This window comes from Rhipicephalus microplus, chromosome 6, assembly GCF_043290135.1.
Source record: "Rhipicephalus microplus isolate Deutch F79 chromosome 6, USDA_Rmic, whole genome shotgun sequence".
Taxonomy (NCBI): domain Eukaryota; kingdom Metazoa; phylum Arthropoda; class Arachnida; order Ixodida; family Ixodidae; genus Rhipicephalus; species Rhipicephalus microplus.
In genome coordinates this window covers 126,518,789-126,528,043 of record NC_134705.1, presented here as the reverse complement: position 1 = coordinate 126,528,043, position 9,255 = coordinate 126,518,789, and positions in this window count along the sequence as shown.

Sequence of the window (9,255 nt, the reverse complement as noted above, 5' to 3'; positions counted from 1 at the left end):
TCCTTTCTGAGGGCTAACGACCTTTGCCTCATGCAGGCGGATAAAGAGGGTGGTTTTGTTGTTGTGGAAAAAGGCATTTTTAGCGAAAAAGCGCTGCAGGCTGTGTCAAAAAGCTTTGCTCCTGTTGGGAAGCGGGAGGTGCGTGTGAAAACAAAATTCGTGGATTTTTGTAAGAAACTGGAATTAACATTGCTTGCGAAGAGCATCCAGAATAGCAGAGGGAACTCTTTGACTGTGTTTTTCACGGCGAAGACTCATAAGGCAGAGGTACCCTTTAGAACCATCGTCAGTGAAAAGGGGTGCTGGCAACACAATGTCAGCCTGTTTTTGCAGGAAAAATTGAAGTCACTGGTGTACAATGATCCCTTTCGTACAAAAAATGCAGATGATGTAGTGCACTTCTTGAGTAGGAATACCAATGTGGGTTATGGATTCTCAGTTGACATAGAAGATTTGTTTTATTCTGTACCCCAGCATGAGCTTATGTCTTCTGTGCAAGCGTGCATTGAGGCCTATGGGGCTGTGCCTTTTCAGAATTTTGCCGGTGTTTCTTTGAGCAATTTCTTGAGCCTTTTAGAGTTTTATCTTAAGGTCACTTTTATCGTTTTTAATGACCAGCCATATTTGCAGCGTAATGGCATATGTATTGGTTCCTGTCTGGCGCCTCTGCTTGTAGATATTTTTTTAGCAAATGTGGATTGCTCTTTAAGCATAGGTTTTAGCGCGAGAAAGATTGTAAAGGTTTTTAGGTACGTCGATGATTTTTTGGTTTTATTATCTATAGACTCCTCCTACCAGGACTCGGTGACTAAGATTTTAGGTGATTTTAGCAGAGAAGGACGAGGTCTGGTGTTTACTTTTGAGCTCCCACAGAATGGTGTTTTACAGTTTTTAGAATTAAGGCTCGAGTTTTGTGAACGTCATGTGTGTTGGTCCTATCATCCACGCGCAACTAAGGACTTGTTACCTTTTAAGTCGGCGCATTCGAAAATTGTGAAAAGAGGTATTGCGATGGGGGCCATGGAAGCGGCGCTTAGAAAATCATGCACTCACAAGATGCACGATAGTTTCGCAAATCAGATCAGCCGACTTTTGGCTGCGGGGTTCCCAAGGTCGCTTTTGATTGCAGTGGCGGAAACGCTCTTCCAGAAAAAGAAAACTGCCAAGCGGGCGGACGCCGTACAGGACAAAGCGAGGCCTGTGGTGGTCCCGTATATGCATGGGATATCCCATCAGCTCAAGAAAGTGGCAGGCAGACATGGGGTCGCTATGGCGCTGTCTGCCCCGAACAAGCTTTCCAAGCTGTGCTCCCGCACTTGCGGTATGAACAGAGGAGGTTGCAAAATCCGACACGGTGTGACTTATGTCCCGTGTGCCGTCGGCGTGGTTTATGCCATCCCGCTCTCGTGTGGCAAGTTCTACGTCGGAAAAACTGGAAGATGTATCAACGAGCGGCTCAGGGAACACGCTCAAAAAGTTAACAAGAACGAAGATAAAGGAGCCCATCTTGTGGCTCATATTAATTCTTGCTGCAATTGTGAGCCACGTTTTGAAGGGACGTCGATCCTTGGCAGGAGTAACAATGAACATGCGCTGCTGGCTTTGGAAGCCTATCATATCAGAAAAAGGGCTCAGCTTTGTATAAGCGACACGTCTCTGACGCTGCTCCCATCTGAGTTTCAGTTCATTTCATCACGTATGTAATACACGGTTTCATTTCTTTTGTCAACTCTGATTGTTCCTCTGAGTGTCTGTTATCTGTCGAGATGTGTGGCGCATGTGCGGTGAGGTTGCCCAGGAGGTATTTATGCATTGACATATCCCGAAATAAAGTCAGTTGTTAGTCAGCGCTGGTGTGTGTCGTCGCTTTCTTTGTGGATCGTTTTATGTTTGCGCTGTAAAAGTATATTCGATAGCCTTAAGTAGGGGAACTTTTATTCGTTTAGATTACTGCGTAAGAGTTGATACTTTCACTCTAGGCGTGCCAATTTTGCCTAATTTCTTATGGTTAGTGCTCAAGCCTTTTTAAGCGATTCTGTCGGTGAATCTGAGCAGTTAATTTTGTTGAAAGTGATCACATTAAGCGCGCTTCGTTGGACACCTTCGAACTTGCTGGTAATGTTTTTCTGTGCGGAAATGACGCAGTGCCTTCTTTCTCCAGAATACGACAGATAAGTGTAATGGAGGGCAGTAGCTTTGTGTCTGGTCGGGCTTTCTGTAGTTGCCTTTTTATAATTAACAATATTGTCAGCGCGGGTAACATGATGTCACGAATATGAGTGTCTTATTGTAGATTATGTGGCAAAATGACCACTTGGTGCTTATGTTCAGCGATTTTAGAAAGGGTGGATGAATTACGACGCCTTTAAATTCAAACGCAGACTTTTTCTTAGTCATGAATATGAGCATGGACCTTTGTATTTATGTGCATTTACTAATTACATATTTACGCATACATAGGCAGGCCACACTACGCTGTGGTAAAAAGAAAATTTTATATGCTAGTGAAGCACATAAGAACAGAGGTTCATTTAGATACACAAAAAGTTTAAAAAAGTAGGAAAATGCGAGTCACGCGACGTTGCATTATCATCGCGTTAGTTAGAAAAATATAAATTCGTACAATCTTTTATTCGTAGCTGTTTAGTTACCACAGTTGATTGAAAGTTGTCAGCCCCCCCCCCCTCCTCTTCAAATAAATATAAGCTAAACGAAAAGACAAAAACAACATGCAGGTCGAACAAACCACATCAGGCATCAAAATTGATACATTGTGGTTACACAAAAGTTGCAAATTATCGAGTGTAAAGCCCCCGAGAGATAGCTGAAATAGCGAAGACCATCTAATTACTCAAGTACATTTGTGCAGAGTGCACGCCTTCTAATTATTTATAATAATATTATACAGTGTTTACATATCAAAACTGCGACATGATTCTGAAACACGCCGTAGGGAACGGCTACAGAAATCTAGACCAACTGGTGTTTTTTACCTTCCACTCACTGACATCAAACGATATACGGGCCTCTACCATTTTGCCTCCATTGAAATTATGCAACTGCCGTGGCCAGGTTCAAAGCCATGGCGTAGCTCTGATCAGAGGAAAATAAAAAGGAGGCACTTATATTTTTACTTCAGAAAATCCGTCTTTCTCTCAGGATTTATGTATTTGTTTATTTACCGGACAATGCAGGCTTTGAATAGAGCCCATGGTGTCAAGGGTGACTGAATCACAGGCACTTGCACAAGTGAAAAAAAAAAAAAACGAAAAATTCTCAATCAATATAAGTAGTTAACGCAATGTATGGAGATAAGTAATTATTATACTCAAAGTCACATGCTTATATGACGCAATGCGTACTAACTAAGAATTTAAAAACACATTTCAATAGAAATTCCTAACCCACTGAGTATGACTACGAGTACGTGGTTGCCTCGTAGTCACTTTCATTTTCTGTGCTGAAAAGCAGACGAAGCCGCGGAAATATGTACGAGGGAACATGTGTAGAAAACATTAAAATAGAGAAAAAAGTATTACTGGAAGCACAGAAAACAAAACCCCTTATATTTACCGAATGCGGCGTTCCCTCGATACTTGATTTCCAACACATATACGCGTATATGAACAGTGTGTTTTCCTTTTCTTTTTTTTACGGTCAATTAGCTTGCGTTTTTTAGACTGTCTCCTGAAAAAGGAGATAAGATATACTGCCTCCCGGATTGCATCTTTTCTGGCGCCTTATTGGGCTGTGCTTTAAATGCAAATTTATGTCTCGTGAACGACCAAGCCAACAACATTTCATTCATGATAAAGCAGCAGACACTCCACACAACACAGCGGTAATTTAATAAGGGCTATCTATAGTGTGAAACTCCTCTCATACATAACTAAAGAAACAGGCACGGGTCGTTTAATAGCATAGTGCAATCAAGGGGCAGCCTGCGTAATTAGCGACACTTGTTTCGCTAATCAGCCTCAATTAAACGTGCCGGCTCGGCAACACCATGACAACGAGGACAAGGTCGATGAATAAGGCAGCGAGGGAAGGCACAAATTGTCGCAGAACCGGGGCGTGAAAAATATCATCCGTATGGTCACCGACAGAGGAGATAGCGGTGCCAGCGAGACTGCTGCGGTTGCCGACAGAAACGCAATTAATTGTCACGCTGGCTAATTGCTCGCACCGCTGACGCACCGATAGCCAGCAATGCGTCAAAGCCGGTCACCCCTGCGTGGAAAAGCGAACAAAAGTGACAGATCAAGAGGGTAAGAACGAAATAATGATAAAAAGAAGATAACGGATTGGGGCTTGCTGGAAGTGAAGATGCAGCGAATAGAAAGCAAGCGCACAGAGAAAAATCAAATATAATGAACGGGAAGCTGCGGATAAGGAACGTCGTGAAAAGCAGGTTACCACAGCAATAAAAAATGAAAAAATAAACCAACAGGCCCATTGCCTGATGCTAACAGAAAACAGGTAAAATGCTGTGCTAGGCAATAAATTACTTTAAAACTTCACTCTATTGAATTGTTACTTCCTGTTACTTTATTTCGTTGGTTTTTCAATTTAAATTGTTGTTTTTGCTAATTGTTTCAGACAAATAAGTCTCGTATACCAGTGTTAAAAGAAAGGTTGGTTTTGTGCGCCCTAGCACCCCTATGCACACACTCGGAGCTAAAGTAAACATAAACAAGAATACAAACTATTACTACATACAGACTGAACTTTTACACAGAGGGAGCAAGTGTATAGGTGTATGCCGTGCCTTGCGAGTCTAATTTTTAAATTAAGACGATTATTCTCTACCTCTTTTCTGTCTAAAGACTGTGACCAAAATGTCAAGTCGCAATAATGTAATAGCGGTGATGAGCTTTTTTAGCAGAAATTCCGGTGTCGGCATCAGTGACGGCATCGCTGTTTGGGAGCGAAAAATCTTCGCCTTTTCTGTGACCGAAAAATCGTGACAGATATATATGAATAACTTCTAAAAGTAATCGGATCTGAGCGAAAATCAAAATCAGGCTGTCTGCGTGATAAGCAGGTGTTCCACAATACCGACGTGCAATTCCTTGAAACTGCTTTGGACCAAAAAAAAAAAAACACTATCTGCAAACTAAGCATTAGGAAGAGTCTCCTTCACGCATCATATATTGCGTGGAAGAAGCACAGAATCACCCCAGGTGTCCAAAGATGTGAATCGAGCAAAAAGTGGATGTTTTAAAGAACCACCCATTAAAAAGCACTTCGACTTATTTAATCCTGATCAGCAGCCCGACCATCAACATAGAGAATAGCTGTGTATGTTCTCGTTTTGCCCTTCTGACGCGTCGTGGGTCGTTCACTGCTTTGCGAAAAAGAGTACTTATGGCGCGACGAGCAATTATTAGGCATTCAATAACACTTTGAAACGGCCAATGTAACGCGCATGGTCATTCGTTCCTTAACGTCATGGCTGAGGTATGAACCAAGAACCGAAGCAGCCAAGCAGTTCAGAGGGCGATGGGAATGAGTCTCGATTACGCTATCACAATCTGCTATCGAAGCCGAAGCTCAAGCGTGCTCTGCTTTTTTTTTTTTGCATACGCATTGAAGTAACGTCATTTCACCTCTAATTGACCTTCTTCACTCTAGCGTGAACACGTACTCGTATTGACACGTTGCATTATCTTATTTCAGCTTGCGCACAGTTGTGTTGCTTTCGCTGATGCACTTTAAAGGGAGAAAGGTTTTAACTGCGTTTGTATTTTGTTACTTCATTTTTTCTACTTGGTACGGTGTCATTAGGGGCACATTCAGCTCTTTTTTTTGTTGCATTCCGCAGTCTGTTACTGCGACATACTTTTGCCATCTGTAACTGTCATTCCAGTGTCTTCGGTGTTCCTCACATACACGTTTAGTTCACCCACCCACAATGCTAAACAGTTGCTACAAGAAAATAAAATTCTCGACGTTGCCGGCCTTGTAAATTTCAATCTCGCCACTTTTTTTTCAAAGTAATCAATCAACAAATATCGTTATCATCAATTTATTCATCATCTTTACTCAGTACTAACTGAAGTCGTTTCGCACAGCATAACAACTTCATTTCGCCCAAAGTACGAACTAATACGGCAAACAGTCAGTTCACTTTGCGGCCATATCATTTTGGAATACAATGCCATTTCTAATGAAAATTCAAAAACATAAATTTTGCCATGAATAAAAAAAATTTTGGTTATGCGACACTCACTCTCTATCTAACCGGTTTCTCCCTCGCCATGTCAATCTCCTTTCAGTCTCTCATTTATTTTTATTTTCATGTGCTATTTACATATATGTATATAAATATGTTTTACCATTTATATTTCTGACTGCATATAGTTGATGAGAGCATTGTCATTTAAATGTATCTGTATTTCATTTGGTTAACCTTGTATTCTCTTAGTTTCGCACTGTTGTTGCCAATCAAATACTTGTGTTTAGATTTCATAGGAAGTCCCATTTGAGTGTACACAATGGGACCTCCTTCTGTATATTCTTTTTTGTACATCTTTTTACGAAATAATGAAACTTGATTTGATTTGATTTGATACTAATATCCGGGGTTTCTATGACTGGAAATCGGGATATGATTATGAGAGGCCGTACGGGAGGGCTCCGGAAATTTCTACCATCTGCCTTTCTTTAAAGCACCCTCACATCCCACAGTGCACGGGCCTCTGCCATTTCCTCTTTATCGAAGCGCGACTGTCACGGCCCGAATCGAACGCGTGACCTTGGGGGTCAGCCGCCGAGCAGCCCAGCCAGTGACCTTCCGAAGCAACCTCCCTGCCTTTCCTTGTATCTTTATCTCTCTCTCTCTTCCGAAGCGAGCATCATCGTTTCTCATTGTAAGCTGCATATACGTTAGCAGACCAGTGAGGCTCGTGGAACTTCTTCATACTTCGGAAACGAAGCATATAAAGAAGAATGCGCTACGATATGTTCTTGCTTTTTTCTTATTTAAGCTCGTGCCAGTAACCTATTCGCGCCAACTGCAGACTATCTTGTCAATTCCACCGCTACAGAAAAAAATTAAATACTGGCAGCTTGGCAGAAGTGGTGCGAAGCCTGATGAAAGAGCACTGCTGGGTGGCCAGTCTCGTTTCTCATTACTGTTTTTTTTGTTTTTATTATTTCTACCTACTCATTTCTCTTTCTTGTTTTTTTCTTATTTTTTTCTTGCCTCTCTATCATTCTTCCCTTATTTTTTCTCTTTGATTCTCCCCCTTTTCCCTCTGCGTCCTCTTTCTGTCTCATTTTTCGCGTTTTGTTCTTTATTGCTATCTCTCTTTCTATGTCATCTGTCTCTCTGTCTCCTTTGGTAACTACTTTCATTTCTCTGCTTCTTTTTTCTCTTGCGCTATCTCCATAGCTTTTTGCTTGTTTTAATGTAGTTTCAGTGCCTGTTCGTTTAACTCTCAACGACTTCTTCTGTCTTCTTTTCCTTTGTATCACCATATGAGTTCCTATCTCTCTTCCCCTTTCGCTCAATTTGCTATTACTTTCTTTCCCGCTCTCTTTTTCACTGGTTTGTTTTTGTTTGACACTCGCACCTCCTGTGCACCGTAGGGCGGCTCGGTAATTCTGAGGGCGCACATCCACCTAAGAACGTTTGTGCTCTAGTGTAAACAGACTGAGGATAGCGCGTATCGGTGCATGGTCATAGCTTTTCACGACGGTGCACAAGATATCCACACCTCCAGCAGCTGTGATTTAAAAAAAAACATCATATTTTTACTGATTTTTGTTGCGTACGCTCTACAACATGCACCCTTCCTCAATCTACGCCAGTGTTGCCACGGCACATAGATGTATGGTAGCAGATTTGTTTTCAAACGATGTCAGTAGAAACCAGCAGATTTTATATTTTATTATTTGCACTTGGTTTTTGCTTCGCAAACCCAGCCCAGATATTAGTAATCTACTGTAGAGCAAAACAGCTTTCGTGAAAAGAGAGAGAGAGAGAGAATTATTTTATTGGGGAGCTGGAAAAGCTTTCGCGAAGTAGCAAAAGAAAGACTCCAAGATTACTGGTGTCCCGAAAGTGTCAACTTAGGTCCGTTTCGAAATGTTTCGTGATGGCACTCAGCAGATTGAAGCTTTAGTGTTTCAGGCGTGAAAGGTGGCACGATGAGCCACCTTTTGAAGAAGGTGCATGGATTGAGAGTTTGACAGCGTTATTTGCAAGTAAAGCCGGGCACAGAATTTCTCCAACGGGATCAACCAATGGGAAATGCATGGTGAGCAATGGGAAGCCCTAAGAAATCCTCCTCTCAGAAAGGTACACTGCAGGTACACTATGAAAATTAAGTGGGGTCAAGGTGGTTCTCCACATCTCAACCCGCTCCCTGGATGTGCACCCGCTCTCTGGATGTGCACCCGCTAATCAGAGTGCTTTACATCACCGGTGCTTCAATTTATTGCCCGTTAAATGTCTAAAATGCCGGAGCCTTCCAATTCATTCTCTCTCATATTTCTGTCGTGGTGTTGGGGCGTTTAACGGCAAGCTAATTAATATTTGTATACACATCACCGACTCTTCTACTATGCGTTTGCGCGCTATTTATTTTGAATGTATATTCCACTTAGCTAATGTCACCGTCGTGTGACAATGTTTTCTCATTGACTTTGGTGCTAATTATTTTCTCCCTCAACGTGCATTCACACCTGCACATTCCCGGAAGAGTGTCTCAGAGTCCTAAAAGCTTCTCAAAAACACTGCCTGAGTGCCACACCTGTGAGTTCTGTCAATTTTGTATTGTAAAAAAGATCGAAATGGGAGACGGAAAAAGCAGGGCAGAGTAGCACGAAAAAAAAAATAAATTGTTCCGATATTCTAGCTGCGGTAGAAGGCTACTCGTTCGCAAACTTCTTTTGCTCACACATGTGCTGTAAACTGGGGGACCTTCAGCGTATCCTTTAAGAGTTGAACGCGATAGCAAAATCCAGCCTCTATAGAGCACGCTTCAACTGCTAACTGCATATTTATTAAAATGTTTTGTTACACAATTGCACACACACACACACACACACACACACACACACACACACACACACACACACACACACACACACACACACACACACACACACACACACACACACACACACACACACACACATACACGCACACATACACACACATACACACACGCACACACATACACACACGCACACACACACGCACGCACGCACACACACTCACACACACATACACACACACAAACACAC